This window comes from Neomonachus schauinslandi, chromosome 9, assembly GCF_002201575.2.
Source record: "Neomonachus schauinslandi chromosome 9, ASM220157v2, whole genome shotgun sequence".
Taxonomy (NCBI): Eukaryota; Metazoa; Chordata; class Mammalia; order Carnivora; family Phocidae; genus Neomonachus; species Neomonachus schauinslandi.
The window spans coordinates 46464838-46477638 of record NC_058411.1 but is presented as its reverse complement, the minus strand read 5'-3'; the positions used below and the strand labels follow the sequence as shown (position 1 = coordinate 46477638).

Sequence of the window (12801 nt, the reverse complement as noted above, 5' to 3'; positions counted from 1 at the left end):
TGGCGGCACCCCTCCGCGGGACGCTTGGTTGGGTCCGGGGCGGGGCCGGCAGGCTCCACGTGCGGCCGCAAGCTAGGCTCTCCGCTCCCGCGGCTCGGCGGCTACCCCCGCCACCTCGGGGCGGGCGTGTGGGCGGAGCCTCGGGGGGCGGGGCAGGAGGCGTGGGCGGGGGCGGGGCGGACGCGGAGCGCTCGTCAAGCCGCCGGGGCAGAGGGGCTGAGAGGAGCCCGGCTGGCGCGGCGCAAGCAGGAAGGGACCGGAGCTGATGAGAGTCCGACGCCTGGTGCTACGGGCTTTCTGCGAGGTACTAGCGGGAACTCGGCGCCTGGGGGCTTCCCAGTCGGCCCCTAGCCCGGCCACCGCGCCCCGGCTGCCCACTGTGCCCCCTGCCGGCCGGGCGGCGGCGGCGGCGGCTGGACGGGACTTTGGGAGGGTTTCTGGGAGTTGAGAGCCCCAGCTAAAGCAGTGTCCCCTTCTCTGCGTCTTTCTTCGCCTTCTTGCTTCCTCGGCTCTGGGCGTCGGGCACCGGGCTGGAAGGTCGCCTCTCCACCGGCAGAGCTCGCCCACACCGGGGCGGGAGGACAGGGCCCCGGGGCAGCCGAGCCCCGCAGCGGGGGAGGCGCGGAGCTCCGTGGCCGCCTGTGCGGCGAGGGCGGGAGGCCGACCGGGGCTGCGGGCTGCGCCCCGGGCTCACGGTGCCGCGCTCGGCTCCCCGGTGGTTTCCGGCGCCCTGTTCTGGGGGCGCCTGTCGGTTGCGCCCCATCGCTCGCGTCTTTGACGGGGCGCCGGGGCCAGCCCCTGAACCCTGCATTCCTGGGTGCCGTGCCGCCTGTTGTGCGCACGCCGGGGCCCGGCAGCCGGGCTGCGGGAAGGGACCCGAGCACGGCGGCTGCCCCACGGTCCCTGAAGTGTCTGGTCGGGGGGCCGGAGATTGAGCTGGGGCTCGGCGGCGCCAGAAGGGGGCCTCGGTGGGATGCGAGTGGGGGGCGCGGCCTGCAGAATTTGGGTTCCTGGAGGTGCTTGCGGCGTGCAGGCCGGGCCCCGGGCAGAGGAGACCACCAGCCTGTCCTGGAGGAGGGCCAGGAACTGTCAGGTATGGACCGCTGGGGGCCACCCGTGTGAGATCCACAGGGCTTCTAACAGCACCTCGAGTCCTGGGACAGCATAACCTAATGGGGAGGGCGTTTTCTTTAAGGGCATGAATAAATGGAAAGCTGTCAAAACAAGCATATTTTAAAGTTGAAATGAAGGCTGGCAGATTTTTAGGCCGTGCAGTTGTGTAGTTAGTGTCCAAAGAAATATTAGCTCCTTTACATCCTTTTCGTTTTTATTTTTTGGCAAAATCTGTGTTGCCAGAATTTCCCTCAGGAGCTTTGCATTGCCCACAGCGGGGAAGGAAAACTTAAGCAAGCGTTCTCAGGTTGCTTTTGACTTCAAGCCTGTGCTCTCCAGCTTTTTTTGAGTGTGCAGAAAAAGTATCTGATTCTCTCCCTTTTTCTCTGAGATCCCACGATGTTTGTTTATTGGTTTTATAAGCATCTATTTAAATTTAGCTTTTGCACGAAATACTCCCCGTTGCCACAGGGTGTAGTTTAGGGATTAGAAAATACTGTTGGAGAAAGCTGCTAGTGGCTTCATTTTCCAAGAATGTAAGTCATTTCCTTTCTGTGATTTCAGGGAGTTGATATTTCACAGCATCAAAACTTTGTGGGGAAAATTTTCCGTAATACATCTGTCATTAAAAAGGCTTTTGACTTTTGGATTTTTTTCTTCTTAGGGCAGCGCATAAATTCAGGCTCAGCAATGTTAAAGGATAAGAAGTTTTTCAGAATCTACAGCATCGTGAGAGTATTGTAGAAAGTAATTTTAACAACCACTAAGACTTACAAACAGCCTGCTCCGTAGAGAGTGGGGGAGGGGAGAAGACCAGAGGAGAGAGGCAGGGAAACAGATGCTTTTGCTGTTGTCCTTTGTAGTATAAAACTTGTAGCACTTAATCATTTTCCTTGGGTGTGGTTTTGAGAAATAAAAGTATTATGTTAAAAATGAAATTACTCCACAATATGAGATAGCTGACATTTAAATGCTCTTTCAGTATGTTTGTAAACATACTGGATTTGTATTTCATATTAAAATGGACCTTTGGGATCATTAGATGGGAAGGGTCCCCCAGGGGATATCTACTATCAAGTAAGTTATCTGCAGGATATCTTTTCCAGAAAGCAGACTGACTGTAATATGAACTAATTTTCCCCCTTTTGAAAAATTGCTTGTAAAAATGCCTGAGATCTGACACTGATGGACCACAGTAATCAGCAGTTCTTACAGAACTCAAAACATCTTAAGGGAAAGGAAATCTTTCTCCATTTCCACTCCTTCCTTTCTGGGGGGCAACCTGGGTAAGCTACCAGCTTCAAGTACATAATTTGAACTTGCTGATTTAAAATGCTCCTGGCTCTCCAGGAAAACAATAGGGGCTAGGATGAAGACACTGCGTTTGAAAGCAAAGTGTCCATGTGCTAGGTAATCATTTCTGGCAACCCGTTCTGTAAAAACTCATTCAATTGGGCTAGCTGAATCCAGGGAGGTGGGGGTGGTAGAGCTTTTCTAGTTTCTGGACTTTGTTTCCACTTTTAACTACACTTAAAAAGCCTTTGGCTTTCAGAACTTATGACATAATAGACTTGTGTAGCCTTTTTGTGGCAGATGCTTGAAATGAAAGTTTCAAACAGAATTGTTTTTGCCTCAATTGTCAAGTTCAGAGTTTAGTGTAAATAAGTCCTGTCTCACAACTTTTTTGATAAAGGAATTCTTTGTAGTTTTCAACTTGGATGCTGCACATTTTGATTTCTGAGACTGAGGGTTTAAAAAAAAAAACCTGCAAACAATTATTTTATTACATGAAAGCCAGTACCAAGAAAAGATTAACTCAGTCCAGATGTAAAAATGTATGTGAATTTTAGATTTGGATGATCTCAACAAGTTTTCCCTTTTGTTGATGAAACTGCCTGGATCCCAGATGGCATTCACAAATGATCCCTTAGGTGGTTTTCTGAGTTCAGAACTAAATTTCGGGGGACTTCTATAAAGGCCTTTAAAATTGTTTTAAGTGTTCTAAAGGATAGAAAGTTTTCTGTATTTATGCAGACATGGGTTTTTCCGATTTCACGTTAATACAAACCTTATAAATACGCTGGTTTGGTAAATGAAGCCTGTGTAGGAAAGCCAGAAGTATTCAGGATTGTGTATTCTTATGGGCAAAGCATAGAATCTTTGGCTTTCGTTTATGCAATTCCAGTGTTGTTTTAAAGAAAATGAAGAGTTTTGTGTGTTTGTAGTCTTCAGTAGAATCCTGTTATAATACAGTTTCTGGTTTCCTATATTAAGCAATTGGTCCTTACATGATGATCCTCTACCCCGCTCCCTCACCAACAAGAAACAACAAACACAACCTGTAAGAAAACTACAGTAGTTTAAAAAAATCTGTACTTCCAGCGCTAAAGTTATAAAGGGTGTGTGTTGCACACTTAAAATTATATACTTTCAAGAAGTCTTTGATTATATAATTACACATTTGGGAGTTTAATTGCATTGTGATTGTGTATTAAACAGTTGAGTGTAGGAGGGGGGAATAGAAAAGATACAATGAAGGAATTTTATGAGTGGTGAAATTTTAGTTAAAATGTGTCTTTCCTAGGGGCACCTGGGTGACTCAGTTAAGCATCTACCTTTGAGCGCCACAGAGCGCCCCCCCCCAACATCCTTGGGCTCCCTGCTCAGTGGGGTGTATGCTTCTGTTTCTTCCTCTCCACCTGTCTCTCTCAAATAGATAAATAAAATCTTTTTAAGAAATGTATCTTTCCTAAACCCACACAGGAAAGATAGTATTGTTGGCCTCTGTAGTTAAACTTTGACATGGAGGGTAGAAGAGAGCTTTTTGAATTGCATATTATCATGCTCGCTTCGGCAGCACACGTACTAAAATTGAATTGCATATTATCCGGAGGAAGAGGCTTTGGGGGCCTATAAAAATAAGTAGAAACAAATTAAAGGAATAATTTGAGAGGAAGGAGGAGGTAGAATACTGGGGCTTGAGTTGCAAGGAAAATCTGAACTTAGGATGAATATTTATTTATTTATTTATTTTTAGATTTTATTTATTTATTTGACAGAGATAGTGAGAGCAGGAACACAAGCAGGGGGAGTGGGAGAGGGAGAAGCAGGCTTCCTGCCCGGCAGGGAGCCCGATGTGGGACTCGATCCTGGGACCCTGGGATCATGACCTGAGCCGAAGGAAGACGCTTAACGACTGAGCCACCCAGGCGCCCTGAACTTAGGATGAATATTTAAAACAAGGCTGAAGTAGGGAAAACTTTCTATTTAAAAGTGGAAATTAAAAAGTAAGATCTTTAGCTGAGAAAAAAGAAGGATTAGTATTAAGGTGCCCTACACAATCTGTATACAACTTGAAATAGTGCTGTTAAGTGATACTTACCTTGGAAAGCTTCCCTGCATTTGTTGAATTGCTGCTTTGGTGTTAAATAATGTTTAGGGACTGGATGCTTATTATTGTGTTCTGCCCCCACCTCACACCACTTCTCATTTCAAAGACTGGGAACATTTTTTGTCTAAACTCTGATGATTCTACAAATATTATTAGCCCAAACGCTTGTGAGAACTAGAGCCTGCCTGCCATGCTGTGGGACCAGAAGGCTCTACAGTAATAATGGCCAGAGTTATCATAAAATTTTGAGTGAAAACAAGCTACCTGTGCTTCCAGGTTATCTGATATGATTTGGTGGTGTAATTACTTCTGATGCAAGTTTGTATAATACCACTTTTTTTCTGTATCAAGTGGAGCAATCATGTAGTATACCATATTGACCAAAAGAGATAATAGAACACTGGGAAGGGGAAAGAAATCGCTGATCTGACAGGAAGAATTTCCTCAGGAGGAGAAACGTGTAGTGCTGCACCAAGTTCAGATGAACCAGTGATAGGCCAGAGGAGAAGGCAGTGTTGACTGGAGTTTTCTTGGAGCTGTGTGAGCATAACATTTTCTTGAATGCCTTTCCCCACCTGTGTGGCTTACCTAACAGAGTTTAACCTGTACAGGAAGAAACCAAGTAGAAATTTGGGCATTATCTAGTTTATTTCATTAATGTGATAACTGGGATAATTCTGACCAGAAATAACTATTTAGAACCTTCAGCATTCCTAATTGATTATCCAGGAATATTTTCAGAGGTTTTCTAATAACCCTGCCTTTATACATATTTATTTTAGAATGCTGAGCAGTAATGTTTTTCAGGTATATGAACACAGAAAAGCAATTATTTTATACTAACTTATAACCACAGTTTCATATGAAGGAGGAAATCATTATAAAAATCAAACAAGTTCTGGATGAAGATTTTAGGAAATTAATGAAAAGCTCACTGAGCTTTTCAGGTAGTTCTTTTGTGTGGTTTATATTAAATGAGTAGTTATTTTTCTCCCCACAAGTAGCAGCACGTGTACTGTCCCAGTTTCAGTAGATGGCTTGAGGGGGGGGGGGAGGTGTCCCTGTGGCTTTATTTCTTTGAACTTGTTATTGAATAATTAGATACAACCAGAAAAATGCACAGATCAGAAGTGTATACCATGAAGTGATCATATCCAGGCAGCCAGCATTCAAATCAAAAAACCAGATCATTACCTCATCCCCCTGCCCCCTAGAAGCCTCTCCTTACATTGGTAATCCCTGCCCCAGGGATAACAGCTATCCTGACGTTCTTTGCCGTGGGTTAGTTTTAATCTGTTCTCAGACTGCATTTAAGTGCAATCAAATATAAGTTCTCTTTTTTGTCTTCTTCAGCTCGACATAGTGTCATGTCCAAATTGATGCAGGTAGCAGTGCCTTTTTCTTTTACTTCTGTGGATGAATGTACCCCGTTTATTTATCCATTCTGTTGATGGACATTTGGGGAGTTTGGGGCTGATATGTGGGGTATGACCTTTTGATGACTCAAGAAAAGTCAAGCACTTTGGACTTGAAAGGAGAATATAGTCTTAAGATAAAAAGAGAAAAATACTTCAGAAATGTGAGAGAAAAAAATGCAATATTACAAAAACACTGAAGTCTCAACTCAGTCCACAGAATCTTAGTGTTTCAGGGACACAGGAATATACCAGCTGGATATTGCCAGATTTTACCTGAGAATTGGGAAGAGGGAGGAGACGTCAGGTGGCAGCTAGCCTCACCATTTTTTAGAAGTGGAGGGATTGAGGCCCTGTGAGGTTGAGGGACTCAGAGTCTCAGGGCTCACGACAGCGTCAAGAGTACAAGCTGCTCTGACCCTCAGTCTAGTCTAGATTAGTGCCGTCTGACCGCTAAAACCTACTCTGCAGCCCGAGCAGTGAGTCCACTGGCCTAAGGATGGGGTGCCCTTTTCTGATTGACGCCAAGGTCTTCTGTAGCTCTGTGCAGATGGACTCAGCCCTGCCCAGAGTAAGCAGAGCAGTAGCCCAGTGAGGCAGCATTTTACCTCCTCAGGGCTGTTCTGTCTCTGCTCCCCTGTAGAAGTCCCTTGAACGTCTCTTTCTCCCTTTTCTACTTCTCCCTGTGTTCTAGGCCTTTCTAGTGAGATACTGGGTATTAAGTGCCAGGTAGGTGACATCTCGAGGTCCCTCCTGATTTATTGTTTCATTGATCCATAAATGATCTAGGTTGGACCCCAATTTCAAAGGACTGTTTTCTAAATATTTTCAGAATAGTTCACTCTTAAGGAGATATTGTGAAAAATTCTTTCTTCTTTTTTTTGTTTTTTGTTTGCCTCTTCCTGCCATTATGTCCCCACCTTTTATACACTTTCCTCCTCCCCTGGACACCCTTCCCCCTCCTTCAAGTTATCTTTTTGTAAACATCCCTGGAAACATCCTGTCTCTACCTACAACAACAGTGAAATTCGGATGCTGAAGTCTGTGGCAGTCTCCAGGAAGCATTTACTGTAAAACATAGGATTATGAGAAATCTAACAGATAAAACAAAGTGCTTACAAAGGGAAACAAATGATATATACGTATCTTTCTTTCGTGTTTCCCTAAAGAGAAAAAGGGCATTTTTTGTGGTTTAAGAAAAGGCTCAAAATTTTGACGTGGGCTCATAAGCAAGATGAAAAACAGGTAAAATAACAAAAGTTTTACAAATGGGTAGTAAATATATTCTGCTCAAATGAGATACTGCTTAGAACAGCAAAAACTTAGCATGTGTAATCTTAGAAAATAGAAAAAAAAACATGCTCACAATAGGGTCACAACTCTGACAAGTTGCTCGCTGAAATTACTGCAGAAAGTAGTATGTTTTGGAGGCGACATGGAAGAGAAGCAGGAAAGTATAATGGTAAGAACGAGGTCTTTGGGTGCCTGGGTCGCTCAGTCGTTACGTGTCTGCCTTCGGTTCAGGTCATGATCCCAGGGTCTTGGGATGGAGCCCCCATCAGGCTCCCTGCTCAGCGGAGAGCCTGCTTCTCCCTCTCCCGCGCCCCCTGCTTGTGTTCTTGTTCTCGCTGTGTCTCTCTCTGTCGAATAAATAAAATCTTAAAAAACAAAAACAAAAAAAACGAGGTCTTCTGAAATCAGTCCTCTGGGGCCCAGATACAGGCTCCACTATCTTCCAGTGTGTAACCTTGAGGAAGTTACTTAATTCTCTGAACCTCTTTTTCCTTATCTGTAAAATGAGGATAATGATAGTAACCATACCACAGTGTGGTTTTGATTATTAAATGAAATAGTACATATAATGCAATGGCATGGTCTGACACAGTAAATTGCCAAGTAATGTTAGCTCTTATTACTGAGGACAGAAAAACCCCGATGTATAGGATTTTTAGTTTTCTTGGAGGTCCCTGAGGCTTTAATTTACAAGCAACTCATGAGATTTTATTATGTTTAGTTTTTGATGACATTCAGCAGGCAACAAAACCTAGTATTTCTCAGGTACAGATACCAGGCAATCTATGTTGCTGCACTTAGAGTAGCTGCTGGCCTGTCCCATTGATCACTAATTGATTGATTTTTTCTAATTCTAATTTCCAGTAGTCTCACTCAGTCTCTCAGCTTCTGCTTGCTAGATAATTCTCTCCAGATGCTAAAAAATAAATCTGCAGATTAAAAAATACTCTTTATGATAATTAAGGTTGTGCAAAGTATTTTTAAATGTAAAGAGTACCAAATGGCCCGTGTCTTTTGCTCTACATAGATTTTATGTACTTTTAAAGAAAACCACGATTATTGGTATAAAGCAATTGTTGTTTATTTCTCTCATCCCTACCCCCCTCCAGTGGCACGGTTTATATAATGTGGGTCAGACCCCTTTATAATTTTCTCTCATGAGGCCCAAAGCTTACGATTTTAGACCATTCATTCAACGGAAATTAATAGTCTGAAAGTTTAAAAGGAGCATTTAAGAAAAACAAACTTAAGCACATTAGAAAGACACATTTACATCTAAACAGCGTAATTATAAGCCCAGTCAAAATAGGCACAGCATCCTCCAGAATTATGATGTATCATTCTACTGTGTTCATTAAAAGCGGGACCTACTCTGTATAACCCCATGCCCTGTAACACATTGTGTAATATCTTGAACTTAGTGAACATTTTTTAAAGCATTAAGTTACTGTGTCCATCAAAAAAATGGGTTTTACATCAGAAGTATCCAGGACCATGTTGAATACTTTGTGCAAGTCCTGCCAAAGTGCTTCTTGTCTAGGTGGGTGAACAAAATACATGTGTGTGGAAAGGAATTAGATGTTTTCAGATAAGTGCTAAATGGAGTCCTAGTTTTAGGGAGCAGAATCGCTAATGGCCAAGGGTAGGATGTCCCTTGCTTCCCTGGGGCTGCTGGATTTGTGTTGGGCCATGAGGTCAGGCTGGGATCTTTCTCTTCTTCAAGTACATAGGAGCTTTTCTGGGAACATCAACAACAATAAAAAGGTTAGGATCTAGTAAAAGACTCAAATATTAAAAGAAAACTATGAAATTGGAATTATTAAATGTTTATTTAACTTCATTCATTTAATATAATGTATGCCTACTGTGTTCCAGGCACTGTTCTAGGCCCTAGGGATATGTCAGTGAACAAAATAAAGACAAAAGGCCTGCCTTCATGGAGCTTATATCCTATTAGAAGACAAACAATAAACACAACAAGGCAAATTTTACAGTATTTTAGAAAGTACTAAGTGTAGTTGGAAAAAGAAAAATAGAACAGGGTAAGGGACATTGGTAGGGCTGGAGGAGGGTAGTGGGGTCTTTGGCAATTTGAAGTAGTATGGTCCTGATAGGACTCACTGAGAAGATGACTTGGAGGAGGAAGTTGGCCATACAGAGATACTTGGGGGGGGGAGAGCATTCCATCAGAGATTAGCAAAGGCCTCAGGCAGAAGTGTGGTTCGTGTGTTTCAGGAACAGTGAGAAGGTCACAGAGTAGTAGTAGTAGATGAGGTCAAAGAGGTTTAGGTGGCATGTCCTGTAGGGCCTGACTGGTGGACCATTTTAAGAACTTAGGCTTTTACTCTGAGTGAAATGGGGAATCTTTGGAGAGCTTTGAGCAGGAGTAAGGGGATTTGATTTGCATTTTAATAGAATCACTGGCTGCTATGTTGAGATGGAAAAGTGGAGCAGGGTGGTCAAGGGCAGAAGCAGGGATACTAGTTAGCAGCTGTTGATAATAATCCAACTGAGAAATGTCAATAGCAGTGGAGGAGGTGGTGAGAAATGACCAGGGTTTATTTTGTAGATCAAACCACTAAGATTTCCTGGCCAGCTGTTAGAGGAGTATGAGAGAGATCAGAGTAAGGATAACGTCAAGACTTTTTGCATAATTATTGAGTTGCCATGAACCGAGATGGGATCTGATGGAGGAGTTGGTTTGCAAAAGATAACTAGGAGCTGCTTTAGACATGTAATGTTTGACTTCCAAGTGGAAGTTGAGTAGGTTGTTGGATATAGGAATCTGGAGTTTGGGCACCTGGGTGGCTCAGTCATTAAGCATCTGCCTTCGGCTCAGGTCAAGATCCCAGGGTCCTGGGGTTGGGCTCCCTGCTCGACGGGAAGCCTGCTTCTCCCTCTCCCACTCCCCCTGCTTGTGTTCCTGCTCTCGCTATCTCTGTCTCTGACAAATAAATAAATAAAATCTTTAAAAAAATAGGAATCTGGAGTTTAAGATATCCGGGCTGGAGATTCAAATTTGGAAGGTGCCAACAGAATTTGGATGAGATCCTCTAAGGAATGTTTGTAAACAGAGAAAGCAATCCGTGGACCAAGTCTTGGATCATACTAGTGTTTACAGTTTGTTGAAGAAGAGAGGAAATCTCCTAAGAAATTATCTTACAACATAGGAATTATGCACATATTTCCAACATAGTGGACCTAAGTGTCTCCATTTCCTAAGTAAGTGTTATTATTAGAAGATACTGTTATTTCTTTTGACCCACAAGATGGGAAGAATGAACTGTGAGTTGTTTTTCTGTGATGAGGCACTTGGGCTGATCCTGAGGTGTTTCAACCTGTAGAGATTGAGTTGGTAAGAAGGAACCAGTAAAGGAGACTGAGAAGGAACAGCCAGAATGATAGGGGGGAAATTGGAAGAATATCCTTGAAGTCAAGTAAAGAAAAGTGTCTGAGGGAAGAGAGAGTGAATCAGTGGTGTCATAGGTTGAGAGGTGTGAGAGGTCAAGTAGGATGAGGACTGAGTTGCTCATTGGATTTAGCAAGGGAAGTCATTGGTGACCTTGACAAGAGCTGTGTCCGTGGAGGTGTGGGGACGAAACCTGATTGGAGTGGGCTCAAGAGGGAGTAAAAAGCTTTTGAAAGAGAATTCTTATTTTCAGTTCAGTTTTTTATAAATATCCAATATTGAATGTGAGTACTATTTAATATATCTGATAGACTTTGGGGTGGGACTTCAGAATACTAGAGGCCATGAGGGTCTTCAACAGGCTCTGACAGGGATGGGGGGAGCCTTTGAGCTTCCTTCTAATTATTACTGGTAGAGATCCTAGTGTTTAGATTGTAGACCGTTTCTTTAGAAGTAGAAAAATAGGGGGCGCCTGGGTGGCTCAGTCAGTTAGGCGGCTGCCTTCGGCTCGGGTCATGATCCCGGGGTCCTGGGGTCGAGCCCTGCATCGGGCTCCCTGCTCGGCGGAGAGCCTGCTTCTCCCTCTCCCTCTGTCTGCCACTCTGCCTGCTTGTGCGCTCTCTCTCTCTCTGTTAAATAAATAAATAAAAATCTTAAAGAAAAAAAAAAAGTAGAAAAATAGTTCTGATGCAGTTTCTTTATTCTAAATTGCATCCCTTTGACAAGAACTATATCCTGGAAGCACTGTCGCTTTGTGTTGAGACTTTTTGTTCTGTTTCTAATAAAGAGGTGTTCTTTACAACCCATTGATCCTTTCTATGAAGAGGATACAACGGAACCCCCGGAGAGACCTGTGCTTTGAGTTGGCTTCCTTTTCAGCAATGGTGATAGGTTTCAGCTGACCAGCCACATATCCTGGTGCCCCACGGACCTGGAAGCCTTCGTTCACGGAATGGATGGCTCAGGTTAGGGGTTTCCAAGAGGGGAGAACAAATTAAGTAATAGAAACATTGCTTGTTTTATATTTCTTTTATACCTTGCTGATATCTTCCATTGTGAATATTATTTCAAAGCATGTGATTATGCAATTTTCATAGTTCTGTATTGTATATCATAATTATGCACCAAGGATTTTCTCTTCTGGGAATTACCTTTCAATTATAACGCTAACTTTGTGTAATACTATCATCAGAATGAATCAACAAGTCTCTGGTACTAATTATCTTTTCTTTCCCTAAGCTTATTAAAATGTTAACACATAGGCCTTTAATGCTTAAATATTGTTTTTGGGTAGTTAAAAGCTTAAGGTGAATGGTAGAATTAAAACTTTGTTACATGTGTTTGAATGTTGTTTGGTAATAAAAGAAAAGTATAGTAATAGTCTTTAGAAAGTTGCTAATTATGGGAAAATGCTGGAAAGAACAAGGGCTTTTCTTTTGCAGTGGATTATGGGGTGTGTTTTTTGAGAAGTGGCGCTCCGGGGGCTATATGTGTGTTTCCAATGGGTTGTGGTGTACACATAATGTCAGCATTCTCTTAGGTACTGCTCTGTCAACACTGCTTTATTAGTATCATTTTGAATGTTTTTTCAGCTGAAACTTATAAGTCACTCCACAGTTAGTTAAATGAGCGTAATTGGCTTGTAACAGAGAAATTCTGACACAAGGCCAATGTGAAATAATTTGGCAGCCCTAGGTGTTTTACATGGTAAATACTGGAGTGTGCAGAGGTATAAAACTAAGCAAATTTTGAAATAAATGTTAAGTCTCTTAAGTCAGTGACTACAGGATGAAGTCCAGAGCTCTTAAGCATGGGAATTCAACATGCCAAACCAGAGCTGCAATCCTGTGGCCCACCGGGAAGACAGGCTGCAGACATGTTTTGGTTTCTAATATAGTATTAAAACATTTTTTTGCCAACATTTAAAAGTTGAAATTTTTAATTAAAAAAAAACCTGAATTCTGCACCTTCTTTTGAAAAACCAGAAGGCATGGTGATGATTTTTTGGGAGCAACGTAACAGCTTCCCTTTTCATATGGGATTTGTACTCTGCAGTCCACCATAGTACCCAGAAGAGATCCTCTTGCCCCCAACACTGAGACCAAGTGGTTGTTGGCATTTTCATCCTGCAGGCTTCCCTCCTTTCCTGCCTGCCCCAGTAGGCACATAAATTTACTCTC

The 12801-nt window shown here is 43.0% G+C and overlaps 1 protein-coding gene across 2 annotated transcripts in view; it reads left to right on the top strand.

Moving 5' to 3' along the window:
• Positions 1 to 220: 220 nt before the first annotated feature.
• The window catches only part of FRMD6 (FERM domain containing 6), a 79826-nt gene continuing 67245 nt past the window's right edge, over positions 221 to 12801 (top strand). For both annotated transcript variants that reach the window (XM_021701393.2, XM_021701391.2), the window contains exon 1: positions 221 to 304. The gene's annotated coding sequence lies outside the window, so the exon portion shown is untranslated. The remainder of the gene's footprint in view (positions 305 to 12801) is intronic.